The sequence below is a fragment of the Carcharhinus amblyrhynchos genome, chromosome 21 (assembly GCF_965287045.1).
Source record: "Carcharhinus amblyrhynchos chromosome 21, sCarAmb.v2.hapA, whole genome shotgun sequence".
Taxonomy (NCBI): Eukaryota; Metazoa; Chordata; class Chondrichthyes; order Carcharhiniformes; family Carcharhinidae; genus Carcharhinus; species Carcharhinus amblyrhynchos.
The window spans coordinates 41,548,299-41,565,796 of NC_137344.1; the positions used below are offsets into that span (position 1 = coordinate 41,548,299).

A 17,498-nucleotide genomic window follows, 5' to 3' on the forward strand; every position below is an offset into this window, starting at 1 on the left:
CGAAGATGTTTACCTCCTTTCCATCATTCTCTTAAATTCAACCCTCATTAGGAATCCACGACAAATAGCCTGGGTTCGGGTCACAAGTTGCGCCAACTTTTCATCTCTCATCTCTTCAAGTAAACCCAAGAGACCAGCCTTAAAGAACACCTTAAAAAGATTAAAGTAAGTGTTCACGTTTCATGATCAATGCGCAAAATAAAATTTTAAAATCAATTTGGTTTTATGTTGTTGAATTGATAATAAAATTTTTGTGTGTGCAAATGGTTCATCCCCATCCAAATGTAATGGGTCTGGAATAGCTCCATATATCTAACCCCCATAATAATGTAAGAACAATAAGACAACTTGAAATGCTTCCAATTTAAACTCAAGGCTGCATGCATAGTTTCATCAACATATTGGCCACGATTCTTTGTGACCCACAACTTTTCTGTTGGGTCACAGTGGGAGAAACGCATCTCCAGCCTTGAACAGGGATTTGTGCATGTACCTGGAAAGCACGCACATCTCCCAGAGCCGACAAACAATCACTGGTCAGACCATGCTGGAAACTGGCAGGAAGGCATTTTTTGCATGTATTTGAAATGTGTACATTAGTTAATTATCGGGTGAATCTCCCACCCCGTCAGGAGTACTTTATTCCGGCGGAGTTCAGACTGGCTCCCCATGTTCGGGGAACTAGGGGGAGATTTGCCAGAATGAAGGGGGAGCAAGCCACGCCCCCCAGGTGGTTGGGTGTTGGGGATTGGTGCCCCCTGGGATGGGCACCCTGGCAGTGGAAGCCTGTGTCCCCAGCATTGCCCAAGGGGCAAAGTGCCCATGTCCTGGAGGCACTTTAGCACTGCCCACCAGAGGTGGGGCCAATTGTGGGTGGGGTCTAGTGGCAATTGATGGGACTGGGGAATCCTACTGCTTCTCTGCAGAAAGAATCGGTCTGGCTTGAGGGAGGGCAGCGATTGGGGCAGGCTGGGAAGGGGGTTCTGCCTCCGGGTTGGGGGGGTGTTGCGGGGAGTCAGCACAGGAGTGCGGAGACTGCCGGCGTGACTGGTGTGGGGGGATCACCACTGCAGGGAAAGATGGGGCCTGGACATCAGGGCGCCCTGAGCCGTGAGTGGAGGAGGGGGGGGTGGTGGAAGGTCAGGATTGGCCCGGGAATTGCTTTGGGGGCCTGAATCAGGCCATGGGGCCAGGGGGAACTGGAGGGGCAGCATTGCGGGGGTCCCAGTGATCAGGCTGGCCAACAGATGGGGAGTCTGACAGACTGGGACCACTGCACACACGCTGAATTCCAGAACTGTCAAATTCCAGTACAAATGGGTTTTTAATGAGATTCACGATTGGGACCTCTTCAGTGCACAGAGTGCTGAGATCCAGGTGAGAAGCTGACTGACAAAGCAGTCGGGATTTAGAACAGTTCTCCCACCAATTCAACATTTTTGGGAGAATCGCAGCTGTTATTTCACCGTGGGAAATGTCAATTTTAAATCTAATTACCTTTGTGTGTCCAAATTTATACTGTGTATGATCTACATCAATGGATCCTAGTAGCTTCTCAGAAGCCTTCTTGCTATCAATGAACTGGCCTTCAGGAATGGCACTTGCACTAAGAATCCTGTATCTGTTGCATCAAAGTTTTAAGCACGTTATTGTTTGTCTCTTTAAAATTCAACGTACTTACAATTTCATAGAATAGAAAATTTAGGTGCAGCTTTTAAGTTCCATTACCTTTGCTTGAAGTCACCGTTGATGATTCTGCTTGGGAATCCCTTTCTGCAGATTCTGATGCCTTCTAGCACACAATTGCACCTCAGCTGATGAATGACAAGGAAGTTATCCATAGCACCTGATGAATGCAACAGGATGTTTAAAATGCAGCATATTAATCAGTTATCCCAAGACCTGAAAGGTTGACAACAATTGACTGCATCCATTGATATATAACAAGGGAACCACACTTGCCTGGTGTCTTTGTTTCATTGGGGATTATACAACGCACAAAGTGTGGGTGTGTGGTTCTCAAGTTAGTCATCAGCTTGCCTAAGTTTTCCTGTGAGTTGAACAAGAAAGTAATTTGATTTCCAGTTTTGTCCCAATATTGATCCCGATATCGGTCCCATGATATTTGTAATAACAATACAAGACCAACTGACAAACATTGATCATATTTGACACAAAACAATATTTTGCTAGTTGACACAAATTTATTTTAAAAACTTGGTTCGTTACATATTGTAAATATATATGTCAGAGAAACTCACCCTAAACACAGCAGATACTGTCTGGAAGGAAGAACCCTTCTTTTTGCCACCTTTCTTTGCACCGGTTTCAGCTACAACAAAACAACAAATTGGTTTCTTTTAAACTGATTGGGAAATAGAAGAACACAATGTTAACAAAAAGCAATATCAATATTTGAGTGTCTTAGAAATTTACCTTCAGCAGCTGCAGCATAGAGATGAGCCAATAGTTTCACTGATGATTTCTGGAATAGCCCCCCCCAGTTTCAGTTTCATTCAGGGGGTCCTTGTTCTTGTCCAGCCAACCAGTAATGTTGTAGTCCACAGTGCCAGCATAATGGACCAGTGAGAAGTGAGCTTCAGCCTTTCCTTTGGCAGGCTTAGGTTTCTGGAAGTTGTTTGACTTACCAAGATGCTGATCATATAGCTTACTCTTGAAAGAAGTGTCTGAGGCCTTGGGGAACATGCACTCCTCTTCTAGGATTGAGAAGATACCCATTGGCTGGAGCAATGAGAAAGATAGTTAACATTGAGACACTTACCCTAATCAAATAGTGTCCACATAAATATATTTCAGTTCTAATTAATGTCTTGCATGACATTACTCACCTTTTCAATGAGTTCAATGCAAGCAGCCAGATCCATACCAAAGTCAATGAATTCCCATTCAATTCCTTCTTTCTTGTACTCTTCTTGTTCCAGAACAAACATGTGGTGGTTGAAGAACTGCTGCAGTTTCTCATTGGTGAAGTTGATACATAACTGTTCCAAGCTGTTGAACTGAATATACAGAGCAAATTAATGTCTCATTTAAGTGTTGGATTATGCTTTTTAGTGTAGTGAAGTTTCAGTAATTTATTTTGTTGATACTTATGTTTCTGGTTCTTACATCAAAAATTTCAAATCCAGCAATATCCAGCACACCAATGAAGAACTGTCTGGCCTGTTTTGTGTCCAATTGCTGATTGATACGGATAACCATCCACAAGAACATTTTCTCAAAAATAGATTTGACAAGGGCACCAACTGAGTTGTAGACCTGAAAGAATACAATTCTCATGTTAGCTAAAATAGTAGCCAAAATCAAACGTGTTAAATGTCTACATACATACTTCTTTACTAAAATGATAGGAAAATGTACCTGCTGAACAGTTTGACCTTTGGTCACAAATTCATTGCCAACCTTTACTCGGGGATAGCATAACGCCTTTAGCAAATCTGCGGAATTGAGTCCAGTCAGGTAAGCAACCTTGTCGGCATCTGCAAAAATACAGGAAACATATCTGTGAGCCATGTACAGAATTGATGTTAAATTAACATCAATTAACATTAAATTAAGTTTTCTGCTGCTTGATTAAATGACTTATATATTTTAAGTGTTGAGCATCTGCAAACTTTTCAGATTAATAATGCTGTACTGGTATGACAAAAATAAGAGTCTTTCTGTATTGTGTTTTTATATGACTTTTGCTAAACTTGCTGAATGAAAAACAGATATTTTCTCATGCTGTGTCATAACCTTTGTATGTCCTAAATCTTTTCATAATAATTAATTGCTTATGAAAAGCAGTTAGTAGTTTTAAAAGGTTTTTGCAATTTGGAAATTTGCTGCAGTTGGGTATATGTTGGCAAATTTTAAATTTGTCTTTTGTGCCTATTGCAAAGTCAACTGGATGACCAGAAAGGTTTAATCAGGAAATTCTGAATCTTGAGATCTATGTAACTGATGGCATGTTCACCAATGGTGGAGCAATTAAAATTATGAGCACCTCAGAGAGTTGTGAGGCTGTTGAAGATTACAGAGGAAAGGAGGAGAAGGATCATGAAAACAAGGAGGAAAATGGTAAAGTTAAGGCATGGCTTAACCCGGAGCCATACTAAGTCAGCAAGTACAGGGGTGTTAGCTGGATGGGATTTAATGCAAGGTCAGACATGAGCAGCAGAGTTTTGGACAACTTCAAATTTACAGAGGTCAAAGATGGCCAAAGCTGTGCAGGTTAGATTGATTGGTCATGCTAAATTGCCCCTCGTGTCAAGTGGTTAGTAGGGTAAATGAGTAGGGTTATGAGGATTGTGGTCAGTGCAGACTTGATGGGTCGAATGGTCTCTTTCTGCACTGTATGGATCCTATCATTCTGTGAAATGTGGGAGGCTTGCCAGGGGTGCAAAGGAGTAGTCAAGTCTAGAGGCAACAAGAACATGGTTGAAAATTTAAGCAGTAGGCCACCTAAGATGGATGATGTTCCAAAGATGGAAATAGGCAACCTTGATGTTGGCATAGACCTATGGGCAGAAGTTCAAACTGAGTCAGATATCACATAAGGTTGCAAACTATCTTGTTCAGGCTCAGACATTTAAGAGGGAGAGAGATGAAGTTGGTAGTGAGGGATCAGAGTTTGAAGCTGACACCAAAAGCATTGGCATATATCTTCCTAATGTTTAGTTGAGGAAATTATGCTGCATGTTCGACAAACAGTCTGTTTATTTAACCACAGTGGAGGAGTCAAGGTTGGTGGTGGTGAGGTGGAGCTGGGTGTCATCAGTACATGTATGAAAACTATGGCAGTGCTTTTGGATGATGTTGCCGAGGAGCAGCAAATAGATGAGAAATCGAAGGGGCAAGGGTGGATCCTTGGGAGACACCACAGGTACAGTAGTGGGAAGGGATGCCATTGCATGTGACACCTTGGCTAAAATTAGATAGTTCAGAATGAAAGCAGGTGAGTGCAGTTCCACCCAGTTGGATGACACATTGTAAGATTGGATGTTCAATCATGTCAAAGGTTGCAGACTGCTTGAGAAGATCAAGCATGATGTAAACTAGATTTCTGGCAGCTCCACGCACACTCCAGACCTGACTTTCTAACATCTACATGTTTCAAACATCAGCTGCATATCTCAGCCACAGCAGATATATTATCTGTTGCTGTTTGGTTACCAAAAATAGATTTTAATATGGGTAAGGTGACAAAACATTCGACTTGCATCCTACAATATTAGTAATTCCTGCTGACAAAGTAATCATTTTAACCAGAAACAAAATGACTGAAAAATCGTCGACGAATGCAAGTGTGAGCTTAGACCAGGTTAAAGAGATACAACCAATGGAGTTAAAGATTCACATTTAGATGCCGGGTGTTAATTATGTAGGTGTATATAGGGGAAATAGACTACTTTTATGAATTATTCCATAAATAACAATTCCAAGTTTTATAGCACTGTGTACATGTCTGAATTGAAATGTTATTTTGAATTTATAAATGTTAATATAGTATTAAAGGGAGATGTATGAAACTGTTACCTTCTGTGCCATCTGGCTCGGCCTGCTCCTCACGTTGTTTTTGCTTGAATTTCATGTTCCCAAAGTGCATTACTGCACCAGTGAGTTTGTAGATGCCCCATTTCTCTTCACTGGTGAAGCCCAGAATGTCGATGGCAGTCTGTAAACCCAAACAATAGATTTAGAATCCAACAAAAAGATTTATGCTGAAACAGTTTCAGCAGCTTCCTTGTGGAAACTTCTGCAATTTACTTCAACAGGTTTTTACGTTGAATCTTCAACTCCAATCATTCTAAATTTTAACTTTGCAGGAAGGGATTGCAAGTATTAAGTTTTTAATTAGTATCATTATCTATTTATGTTCTATATCATCTTCATTCTGTGGAGATGCTGGCATTGGACTGGGTTGAGCTTAGTAAGAAGTCTCAGAACACCAGGTTAAAGTCCAATGGGTTCATTTGATATCTCAAGCTTTTGGAGCACTACTCCTTCATCAGGTGAGCACTTACCTCATGAAAGAGCAGCGCTCTGAAAGCTCGTAATACCAAATGAATGTGTATCTTCAGTCTGGATGTGTGTATTGTTTTTTTAATTAATTATTGGTGCTAACTGCCTAAAATGGGTATGCTGTATGATACAAGTGTCCGGATAGGAAATTACAACTAAAGATACAAGAGCTGATACTCACATCAGTCGCCACTAATTCTTCTGTATCATCGATACTCTTAACAGTAATCTCACCCTGGCTGATGAAGGGATAATCATATGGATTGGTGGTAATGAGACAACTCTCTGTAGATAACAAAATAAGTTAAGTTTTGTCAGAATACTATTGAGTGACTGAATGAAAGAAATAAACTGTATCACCCACTTTCACAGTTAGAATTCCCCTGTTCCATTCAACAAAAGCATCAAATACAGCTTTAATTCAACATTTGAACGGGCTGCAGGAAAAAGCCAGGAACTCCAGGGCAGTGAGCCTCACATCTGTGGTGGGTAAATTATTGGAACGCATTTTGGAAGACAGAATCCACAGGCATTTAGAGACACAAGGACTGATTAGGGACAGTCAGCATGGCTTTGTGAGTGAAAATCATATCTCACAATTTGTTTGAGTTTTTTGAAGGAGTAACCAAGAAGGTAGATGAGGATAGTGCAGTTGATGTTGTCTACATGGACTTTAGCAAGGCCTTTGACAAGGTACCACGTGGTAGGTTGTTGCATAAGGTTAAATCTCATGGGATCCAGGGTGAGGTATCTAAGTAGATACAAAATTGGTTTCTTGACAGAAGCCAGAGGATGATGGTAGAGAGTTGTTTTCGAACTGGAGGCCTGTGACCAGCGGTGTGCCTCAGGAATCAGCGGTGAGTCCATTGTTATTTGTCATTTATATTAATGACTTGGATGAGAATATAGGAGGCATGGTTTGTAAGTTTGCAGGTGACACCAAGATTGGAGGTATCGTGGAGAGTGAAGAAAGTTGTCTCCAATTGCAACGGGATCTTGAGCAATTGGACCAGTGGGCTGACGAATGGCAGATGGAGTTTAATTTAGACAAATGCGAGGTGATGCATTTTGGTAGATTGAACAAGGGCAGGACTTACTCAGTTAATGGTAGGGCATTAGAGAGAGTTACAGAACAAAGAGATCTAGGGGTACATGTTCATAGCTCCTTGAAAGTGGAGTCACAGGTGGACAGAGTGGTGAAGAAGGCATTTGGCATGCTTGGTTTCATTGGTCAGAATTTTGAATACAGGAGTTGGAATTTTTTGTTGAAGTTGTACAAGACATTGATAAAGTCACACTTGGAATACCGTGTGCAATTCTAGCCACCCTATTATAGAAAGGATATTATTAAACTAGAAAGAGTGCAGAAAAGATTTACTAGGATGTAGTGGGACTTGGTGGATTGAGTTACAAGGAGAGGCTGGATAGACTGGGACTTTTTTCTCTGGAGCGTAGGTGGCTGAGGGATGGTCTTAGAGAGGTCTATAAAATAATGAAGGGCACAGATCAGCTAGATAGTCAGTATCTTTTCCCAAAGGTAGAGGGCATAGGTTTAAGCTGAGAGAGGCAAGATATAAAAATGTCCAGAGGGGCAATTTTTTTCACAAAGAGGGTGGTGAGTGGCTGGAACAAGCTGCCAGAGGTAGTAGTAGAGGAGGGTACAATTTTGTCTTTTAAAAAGCATTTAGATAGTTACACAGGTATGATGGGTATAGGGGGATATGGGCCAAATGCGTGCAATTGGGAATAGCTTAGGGGATTTTTGAAAAAAAAGGGCAGCATGGACAAGTTGGGCCGGAGGGCCTGTTTCCATGCTGTAAATCTCTATGGCTCTATGACTAATTACCAGGTAGTTGTCCTAAATCACCACTGAAAGCATTATGGACAGGACATACATACAATGTAAATCAGATAAAGTTGAAAATAAAGTATGAAAAAAACAACTGAGTTATAACAATGGGCACAAGGATCTTATTTTTATCCATCTAATTATACACTGAGAAAAAGATGTATTGCAAAAATTACCACGTTAGAACCAATAATTCTTGTGTTAACAGGCAAAGAAATAAAGCGAGCAACTTGCCAAAACTTCCATGCTTACCAACAATTTCTGGTTTGTGATTGGTCATCATCTGATAGAAAATGTGGTAACTCCTTTCCGCTTTTAGCTGGAATGTTACTCTGGATTTTTCCAGTAGATCCACAGAGAATGTACACACAAAAATATAGATTCACTGAAGAACCAGAGCATATGTTCAAAAATTGATTGATGGCTGATATTTACAAATAAAATTCAGCAGAACTTACAGGTTTCAATATCAGCAGAAGCCAGTTTTCCAGTGGTGCCAAAGTGAATTCTGATGAATTTACCCTGAAATGTAAAGATTTTTTCAAATCGGTGATTTGGAAGACAATTTCACAACGTGGATACTGTACAGTTCAGGTTATTGAAAAATGCAGATTGATATTCTAGTTCAGAATACAGTAACAGGAATAGGCCATTTATCCTTTTGAGCTTGTCTTGTCATCATTGAATGAGACCATGGCTGATCTAGGATATATATCCACCTTTGTCCATTTACCTTAATATTTTGGATAACACAAATCTATGAAACTCAGCTTTTGCAATTAATTTAAGTAGCACCAATTGCTTTCTGTGGCGAAGAATTCTGAACTTTTGTCACTCTTTGGATGGAATTTAGTCCAAGAAATGCATTCTTGCTGGTGGATCCAAATGTTGGTGGGATTCCTGAGTCAGCAGGAAAGGACTGGCCAACTGCAATTATGCAGTGTCATTTAATTAGGGAAAGTAACATATGGGACCCATCTGATTACATGTGGGGATAGGCCTTTAACCTCTCACTGATAATGGTGCCTCTAGTACCAACAGGCTCTCTCAGCACTTTTCCACTCATGCATCCAACATTGTATTCATTTAAAAAGCTGCGTTATGCTATTTGGAGAATGACCAGCATTAATCTTGTTCCATGTCGTAGTGTTGTAAAATTATTCTTAATTTACAAAAACTGATGAGTCATTGCATTCTATAATACAAAGTTGTCCTGTTATTGGATCATTTTTATGATATATTGTATTTCTCACAACCCAAGCTCCAAGTAGCGGCACAGTGGCACAGTGCCAGCACTGCTGCCTCACAGCACCAGGAATCTGGGTTCGATCCCCAGCTTGGGTCACTGTCTGTGTGGAGTTTGCATGCTCTCCTTGTGTCTGTGGGGGTTTCCTCCGGGTGCTGCGGTTTCCTCCCACAGTCCAAAGATATGCGGGTTACGTTGATTGGCCATGCTAAATTGGTCCTAGTTTCAGGGGGATCAGCAGTGTAAATATGTGAGGTTACAGGGATGGGTGGGATTGTTGTCAGTACAAGCCAGATGGGCTGAATGGCCTCCTTCTGTACTGTAAGGATTATGTGTCCATGAAGTTATGCCTAGCTGAGATTAATTTGACTAAAAGTGGCACCGGCTGGTGCTGCTGGATTGGAAGTTCTGATCTGTAACCCTCAGACAGTTCCATCAGGTGGTTCTCTCCCCTTATCTGTGTTCCTCAGACTGTATCATCTGACTGTTTCCCCTCTGATCTGTGCCACTGGGTCTCCAACTTTTTGAACTCATTCCTTTATTCCTGCGGAAAGCAACAACAGAATTGTTGCTCATCCAGCTGCTCACTTGAATAAAGCTAGCTTTCACTTGTCAGGGAATTAACCACCCATCATCATCGCTTGTCACTCACTTAATCCCAAAAGGCATGCAGTGTCATTCAGCAGCAAGCAACTGATCATTAACAGACAATTCCTAACTATCTAAATGGACTTGGCATGGTGACACAGTGGTTGGCACTGCTGCCATACAGCGCCAGAGACTCAAGTTCAATTCTGGGCTCAGGTGACTGTGTGGAGTTTGCATGTTCTCTCCGTGTCTGTGTAGGTTTCCTCTGGGTGCTCCAGTTTCCTCTCACAGTCCAAACATGTGCAGGTTAGGTTGATTGGGCATGGTAATTTGCCCCTTAGTGCTGGGGGATTCGCAGATAAATACATTGAATTACGACGTCAGCGCCGGGGTGGGATTGTTGTCGGTGTAGGCTTGAAGGGCCGAATGCCCTCATTCTTCATTGTCGTACTTCCATGATTCCCCACCGTATAGATCCAGGTTCACCACATCACTGCCTTCCCACCTGCCATCTAAGTTTGCTCTAATTTCTACCCTTTGTGTATTTCTTAGTTTCACTCTTGAAGGTCTGGTTCTAATTCTTAGACAAAGTTTTCTTGAACAAGACTCCCCAGCAGAGCCAGCAGAAACAGTTTCTCTCAATATATACCCTATCTGTTAATCAGAATCATGCACACTTGGGGCTCCAATTTATGCAATTGCAGGAAATGTGTAGGAGACTTACGAAGCGAGACGAGTTGTCATTCCTCACGGTCTTGGCATTACCGAAGGCTTCCAGCAGCGGGTTGGCCTGGATGATTTGATCTTCCAGGGAGCCCTGTAAAAACATCAGGAGTTGGCGCATTTAAGAAATGAATTGCAGCCAAACAGCTAAAAATTGACAAATTTTACTGTATCGATTTTCGTTTACCTGCATCTTTCCGGATTGTTGAGCCTCTTTCTTTTTGGTGTCCCCTGTCACTCCAACTGATGCAAAATACTGGATGACACGTTTCGTGTTCACAGTCTTTCCGGCACCAGATTCTCCGCTGGATGGAACAGAGTAGAAAATGAAGAAACTGAGAATTACTGGACATAAAAGATGATTAGAAAATACTGGAGTCAATTCCAATTGCATTAACGACTCTGCGGTAATATGATGAAGCAGTAACACTTACATGATTAAAATGGACTGGTTTTCACGATCTGTAAATAAGACGGCCATGAGATCAACACTCAAAATTCAGATAACAGAGAGTTTTGCTGAAATTTACTCTGATTTTCAACAGAAACGATGAAAACAATTCTGCACCCAACACAATGAATGAAAACCCACATACTCACCAGTTTGCATGAACTGATAGGCGTTGTCAGAGATGGAGAAGATATGTGGAGGAGCCTCTTGTCGCTTCTTGCCTCTGTAAGCGGCCACCACCTCGGGATCATACACTGGCAACCACTTGTAGGGGTTCACAGTGACACAGAACAGCCCAGAGTAGGTCTAAAGTCAGGGAAGGAATTAAAGATCTTTAGGGCCCTATTTTACCATTTTGATTCTAAGTGCTGGGTGGACTTGAAACTGGGAGTGTTTCAGATCTGACTTTCAGACCCGTTCTGAGGCGCCCCCATATGCACTCTGCCTGTAGAAGTATAATGAGTCCGAATCGCACTGCACAGGTCTGTAGGTGGGGCTAAACATGCCCAAAGCCCTGCAGCTCTAATCAAAGCCTACAAGTGCGCATGCACAGTCAAAAACGATAGAATGCTGTTCCCCTGCCACATCCCTCCCGGGCTGGATTGTGCCTCCCCTTGGCCCCCACAGACATTGCCCCACCCCCACAACATTACTGACCCCCTTATCCCCCCACCCCCTCTGCCACCCAGACCGATTGTGGGGCCCGCCTCCCTTCCATCCCCTTGATCTCAAGCAGAGAGGAAGCGGACACCCTTCCCCCCCACTGATCTCAGATAGAGTAGCAGTGGACACCCCTTCTCCCCCTACACCGATCTCAAGCAGAGTGGCAGTGGACCCAGCAGCGGGTTGGCCTGGATGATTTGATCCTCCAGGGAGCTCTGTAAAAACATCAGTAGTTGGAGCATTTACCGAGTCAAGAAAGGAACTACAGCCAAACAACTAGAAATTGACAAATTTTACTGTATCAATTTTCTTTTCCCTGCAGCTTTCCGGATTGGTGAGTCTCTTTCTTCTTGGCATCCCCCGCTGCTCCAACTAATGCAAAGCCCACCACCCACCCCCCTCACCCCAACCCCTCACCCCACTGATCTAAAGTAGAGAGCTTTTGGATGCTAGGCACTTAACTCCTCACTAACCCTCACGTTTTGCGCCGATTCTGGATGGGCGAACGCGGTGGTTAAAGGAGAAAGTGCTGGTAAATTGCATGCATTTAAATGGCCGTCGCATCCATTTCGGGTGCAGTCCTAATCACGGTCATTTTCGGGCCTTGGTAAAGGGGGAACCAGCGCAGAGGTGGTCGTGGATCGCACTATTCGCCTCATGCCCGACTTTACCAAGATTTTGCGCCCAAAAATAGGCGCAACTTGACGATAAAATCAGGCGTTTAGTGTCTTCAATTATCATTTTCATTTAGCAATCTGAAGTTTTTGTACTTACATAGATCATCCAGGCTGCATAACGCTCTTTGAGGTTATACAGCACAGATGCTTCATTCAGGTGAGTCATCATGGCCATGTCCTCGATTTTATCGAACTTCGGAGGGTTCGTTGGGAGGACGTCGTCATCTTTGACTGTCACTGTCTGAAAAATGATCCACAAACCTACCATGTTATTTACAGTAATGTGTGTTTTGTGAAAACACTAAAGCGTTTCAGGATTATTTACTTATTTTTAAAATTTCAACCGACCTGCTTGGACTCAAGTGTCTCAACGGTGGCTTTACCACCCTCTCTACCCTTGACTGTACCTTTCACATACAGTTCTTTCTGGTCAGGGACATAGCAGGCTGTTTTGGCATCGAATGTTCGGTTCTGAGCCTCTAATCGCTCCTTGTCGCTTTTACGCAAAAAGGGTGCCGCCTTTCCAAACACTGCCATTTCCGAATCCCCCATGGCTTCAGTTTATTGCTAAAATAGACATGTGTATTCATATAAATAACAAAATCAGCATCTTATATTGCATGATTTCTTGACACGATTAAATCATTCCTTAGTTTATCATAAGCAAGATCCCTCACATTTGAATTTAATCAAATTTAACTACTGCTTAGAGGGGTAAAAGCATCAATTCCTATCCATTTATTTCAAGATTGTGATAAAGGCTTGTTTAAATGTATTATGTTGCGTGTCGCAATAATTGATAAATTTTCCAGCATCCTTTATTATCCCATTTATACTTTTAAATTCGTTCAAATAACTGATTTGAATGGGATGAGATTGCAAAATGCAGTGTAACTGTTCAGGGCAATAAGTCTATGAATGAGAAGCTATCGTTAGCTGTTTCTCATATGAAATATATTTGTTGCTATTTTCTTGGCCATGTTTTAAAAATAAGAACACAAACACTGCTCTTATATTACTGTCAAAAGGCTGATGGTGGGTCTAAATGTTCAAACTAGAGCAATTGTCCATCGCTTGATTTAACAGTGGTGCAAATAATTCTGAGTCCCTTGTTAATGGCATGATATATTTAGATATATGTATTTATGTTGCCTGGCAATTAAGATTTAAATATTAATTAGTGCAATGTAAATTATATTGGCACATGTTTCATCACACCAAATTCTTCAGAATGAAGTGCTCTTTAACTGAAGGAAATGGTGATTATTCCGTCACTGTTGTATAGAATGTATGCAATACTTATGAATCATTGAACTGCTACATGTATTGTGCTTATAGGTCTGAACCAGCTGCCTGTCGTGTAATATTGGAAAACGTTTGAGAGTTATCAAAGCCTGATGAACATGTAACTAAACTTGATGCCCAATAACCAGCACTTTGCATCAAAATCAATTTCAAAAAATGACATTAAACTTATCTGATTAATTTTCTATTCAAGATATGTAGTTCACATTTGTTTGTCTGAACATTAGTTACCTTTCTCAGATCAGGCGAGAAAAAAATCCTCCACAGCAATTCTACCAGGAGAAAGGACAAAATAGATCGATTAATTTTATTTCTTTGGATCTGAGTTAAATGTACCAATTAGATTTATGTCATTTGGCTTTTATTTATCTGGAGATAATTTTCCAGATCTTTTTCCTTTGTTATATTATTTCATATTTTATATAGTTCCCCCTGTTTCACTGGCGTAATTATCAGTCCCCTAATTAAGATAAAGAAAGTTAGTGAGAAACTTACCCCGATGCTTGGACACCAGCAGCATTTTGTGTCCACTGAGCAATGTATATATAAGTTTTTTCCTGTGGGCACAGCAGGTCTGGTTTCTATATTTAGTGTACCAAACCTGATGAGCAGATTTTCTTATTGAATTAACTGAAATTCTAACATCAGGATACAATTACAGAAGCAATGTCAGCAATTTGGTTTGGAATTCTTTAGCATTAATCCCAGTCCTCAGCATGTGTGGCCATATAAGTTGAACACATACAGTTGGCATCTGACTGGTCGAGTTTTTAGAATCTGAGCCTTTAAAATAGGCTCATGCTGACCAGGTGGCTCTATCTTGGGAAGTGTGGGTACACTTATAGTTTAGAAATTTGTTCACCAGAAAAATAAAACCTTGCTCCATATAAATCCACACAGTCCTTCATTGCTAATATAGGTTTTGAAAGCATGGCCTCAAATTCTTATTTCAATTTGTAATATTTAGCTGCAGTTTTTTAAAATTAAAATGCAAAATTGCTGATAGTGTATATATATATATTTCCAAAATATCATAAAGTGCCTTTCAGACAGGTTCTGTTTGCACATTGTTCCAATAATTAATAGATATATAATGATGAATTAAATACACCAGCCAATAATTGTGCTAAAATTGGCAATTTGTGTCAAAGATGTGTTGCCACAGTTTATTCTTAAAACAATGATGAGGCTAATAATGTATGTTATTTACATGCAAATGATAAACTTCAGCTGAGAACTAGCTACAAGTTAAGCTTAAAAATGTAAAAGATGCTGTCCAAGTCACTTTGCAAAAATGCTATGTCTTTATCTGCCTCAAACAGCAAAATAAGTTTATTTTATTTGTCACAAGTACGCTTACATCAACACTGCAATGAAGTTACTGTGAAAATCCCCCTAGTTGCCAAACTCTGACATCTGTTCTGAGGGCATATTTTGCATGACCAATGCACCTAACCAGCACATCTTTTGGACTGTGGGAGGAAACCAGAGCATCTGGAGAAAACCCACACACGCGTAATGGGAAAATGTGCAGACTCCACACAGAGAGAGACCAAAACCAGGAATCTGGGACTCTGGCGTTATGATTAGCAGTGCTAACCACAGTGCCACCCTTAAATGACATTAAGTTGCAGTATTTTCTGTAGTATAAAAGCAATGACACTTCACAAAATATTTAATTGGCTCTAAAGTGCTTTTGGATATCCAAAGATCATGACAAACAAGGGCAGGCAAAGGCCATTTTTGGCCCTTCAAGCCATGGTTTCCTAGCTTACCTTGTATTTGTTTTGTTCCCATTTAAGACTATATGTTTTGCCTAACTGAGGTACTCCGGACTTCAATATAAAATTTGATTTGATTTATTGTCACAGGTATTATTATACAGTGAAAAGTGTTGTTTCTTGCATGCTATACAAAGCATACTGTTCATAGAGGAGGAAATGAGTGCAGAATGTAGTGTTACAGTCATAGCTGTAGAGAAAGATCAACTTAGTGCATGGTATGTTCATTCAAAAGTCTGATGGCAGTTGGGAAGAAGCTGTTCTTGAGTCAGTTGGTGTGTGACTTCAGAATTTTGTATCTTTTTCCTGGTGGAAGAAGGTGAAAGAGTCTGTCTGGGGTGCATGGGGTCCTTAATTATGCTGGCTACTTTGTTGAGGCAGTGGGAAGTGTAGACAGAGTCAATGGATGGGAGGTTGGTTTGCATGATGGATTGGGCTACATTCATGATCTTTCATAGTTTCTTGCAGTCTTGGGTAGAACAGAAGCCATCCTAAGCTGTGATACAACCAGAATGAATGCTACGATGCATCTGTAAATGTTGGTGAGAGTCGTAGCTGACATACCAAATTTCCTTAAGTGCTCTGAGAAAGTAGAGATGGTGGTGGGCTTTTTTAACTGTAGTATCAGCATGGGAGGAACCAGGACAGGTTGTTGGTGATCTGGACACTTAAAATCTGAAGCTTTTGAGCATTTCTACTTTGACCCCATTGAAGTAGATGGGCATATTCTCCACTACACTTCCTGAAGTTGATGACTATTTCCTTTGTTTTGTTGACATTGAGGGAGAGATTATTATTGTCACACCAGTTCACCAGATTCTCTATCTCATTCCTGTACTCTGTCTCACCATTATTTGAGTTCCCATCCACTACAGTGGTGTCATCAGCAAACTTGAAGATTGAGTTGGAGGGGAATTTGACCAGTCATAGGTGTGTAAGGAGTACAATAGGGGCATTGGTGTTGAGGATGATCATGGAGCTACTGTTGCCTTTCCTTACTGATTGCGGTCTGTGGGCTAGAAAGTTCAGAGTAATTAAAATAAATTTATTATAATTTAAAATAAAATGAATATTTTATTAAAGGCCCCTGTTAAGTTTGGGACCCCAACCTGGAACTGAGTCAAGGGTCTCAACGCCAGCCTGAAAATTCAGCCCACCATGTCTGGTGAACCAGGCTGCAGATGGGGTTAGAAAGCCTGATTCTGAAATTGCCACAGCTATGTTTTATTTTGTGCCTCTTCTTCGGTGAAAAGGTGCACGGCGGCAATGCTCAACAGCACAAAACAGAACATCTCCGACAAAGCTGCGCATGCTCCACCCTGGGGCTCAGCTGCGCGCGGGGGCTCCACCCGGGGGCTCAGCTGCGCGCGCGGGCTCCACCCTGGGGCTCAGCTGCGCGCGCGGGCTCCACCCTGGGGCTCAGCTGCGCGCGCGGGCTCCACCCTGGGGCTCAGCTGCGCGCGCTGTGTTATGCGTTCCTTTGACAGCCGTTGGTCGTGATGGGGTTGGGGATGAATGTTGCTTAGGTGACTGGCTGTGTGGCACGAAGGCCCCACCGTCGGGACTAGTTTAAGAAAGGTTGTTTTGGATGAATCGAAAAAAACTAACACGCAGGTACAGTGACTAATGAGGAAAACAAAAGGAGTTTTGATAGCAATAGCTAAAGGAATAGGATACAGAAGTGAGGATTTGTTGCTGCAAATATATGAGGCATTAGTGAGACTGCACCTGAAGTTCTGCCTACTGTTTTGGCCCCATTTCTTAAGGAGGGATGTGGAGGCATTTAGAGGAGGGTCACTAGATTGATTTTAGAGGGGTTTGTCTTATGAAGCTATTAAGCAGTTTAGGCCTATACTCCTGGAGTTTAAAGAATGAAGGGAGATCTAATTGAGCTGTTTAAGAGGCTAAAGGGGGTTGACAGGCTCCATGTGAAGAGGATGTTTCCTGTTGAGAGGGAAATCTAGAATTAAAGGTCATAGTTTTAGAGTAAGGGGTAGCAGATGTGAAACAGATGAGGAGAAATTATTTCTCTCAAAGGGTTGTGAATCTGGCATTCACTACCTCAGAGTGCTATGTATGCTGGGATATTGAGTAAATGTAAGGAGATGATAAACAAATTTTTAATTAGTAATGGGTTCAAGGGTTATGGTGACAGGCTAGAAAGTGAGATTGAGGCTGAGACACGATC

At 41.5% G+C, this 17,498-nt stretch overlaps 1 pseudogene; it reads right to left on the reverse strand.

The window, feature by feature from the left end:
* Positions 1–12,776, reverse strand: part of LOC145356587 (myosin heavy chain, skeletal muscle, adult-like) — a 28,284-nt pseudogene extending 15,508 nt beyond the window's left edge.
* Positions 12,777–17,498: the final 4,722 nt, after the last annotated feature.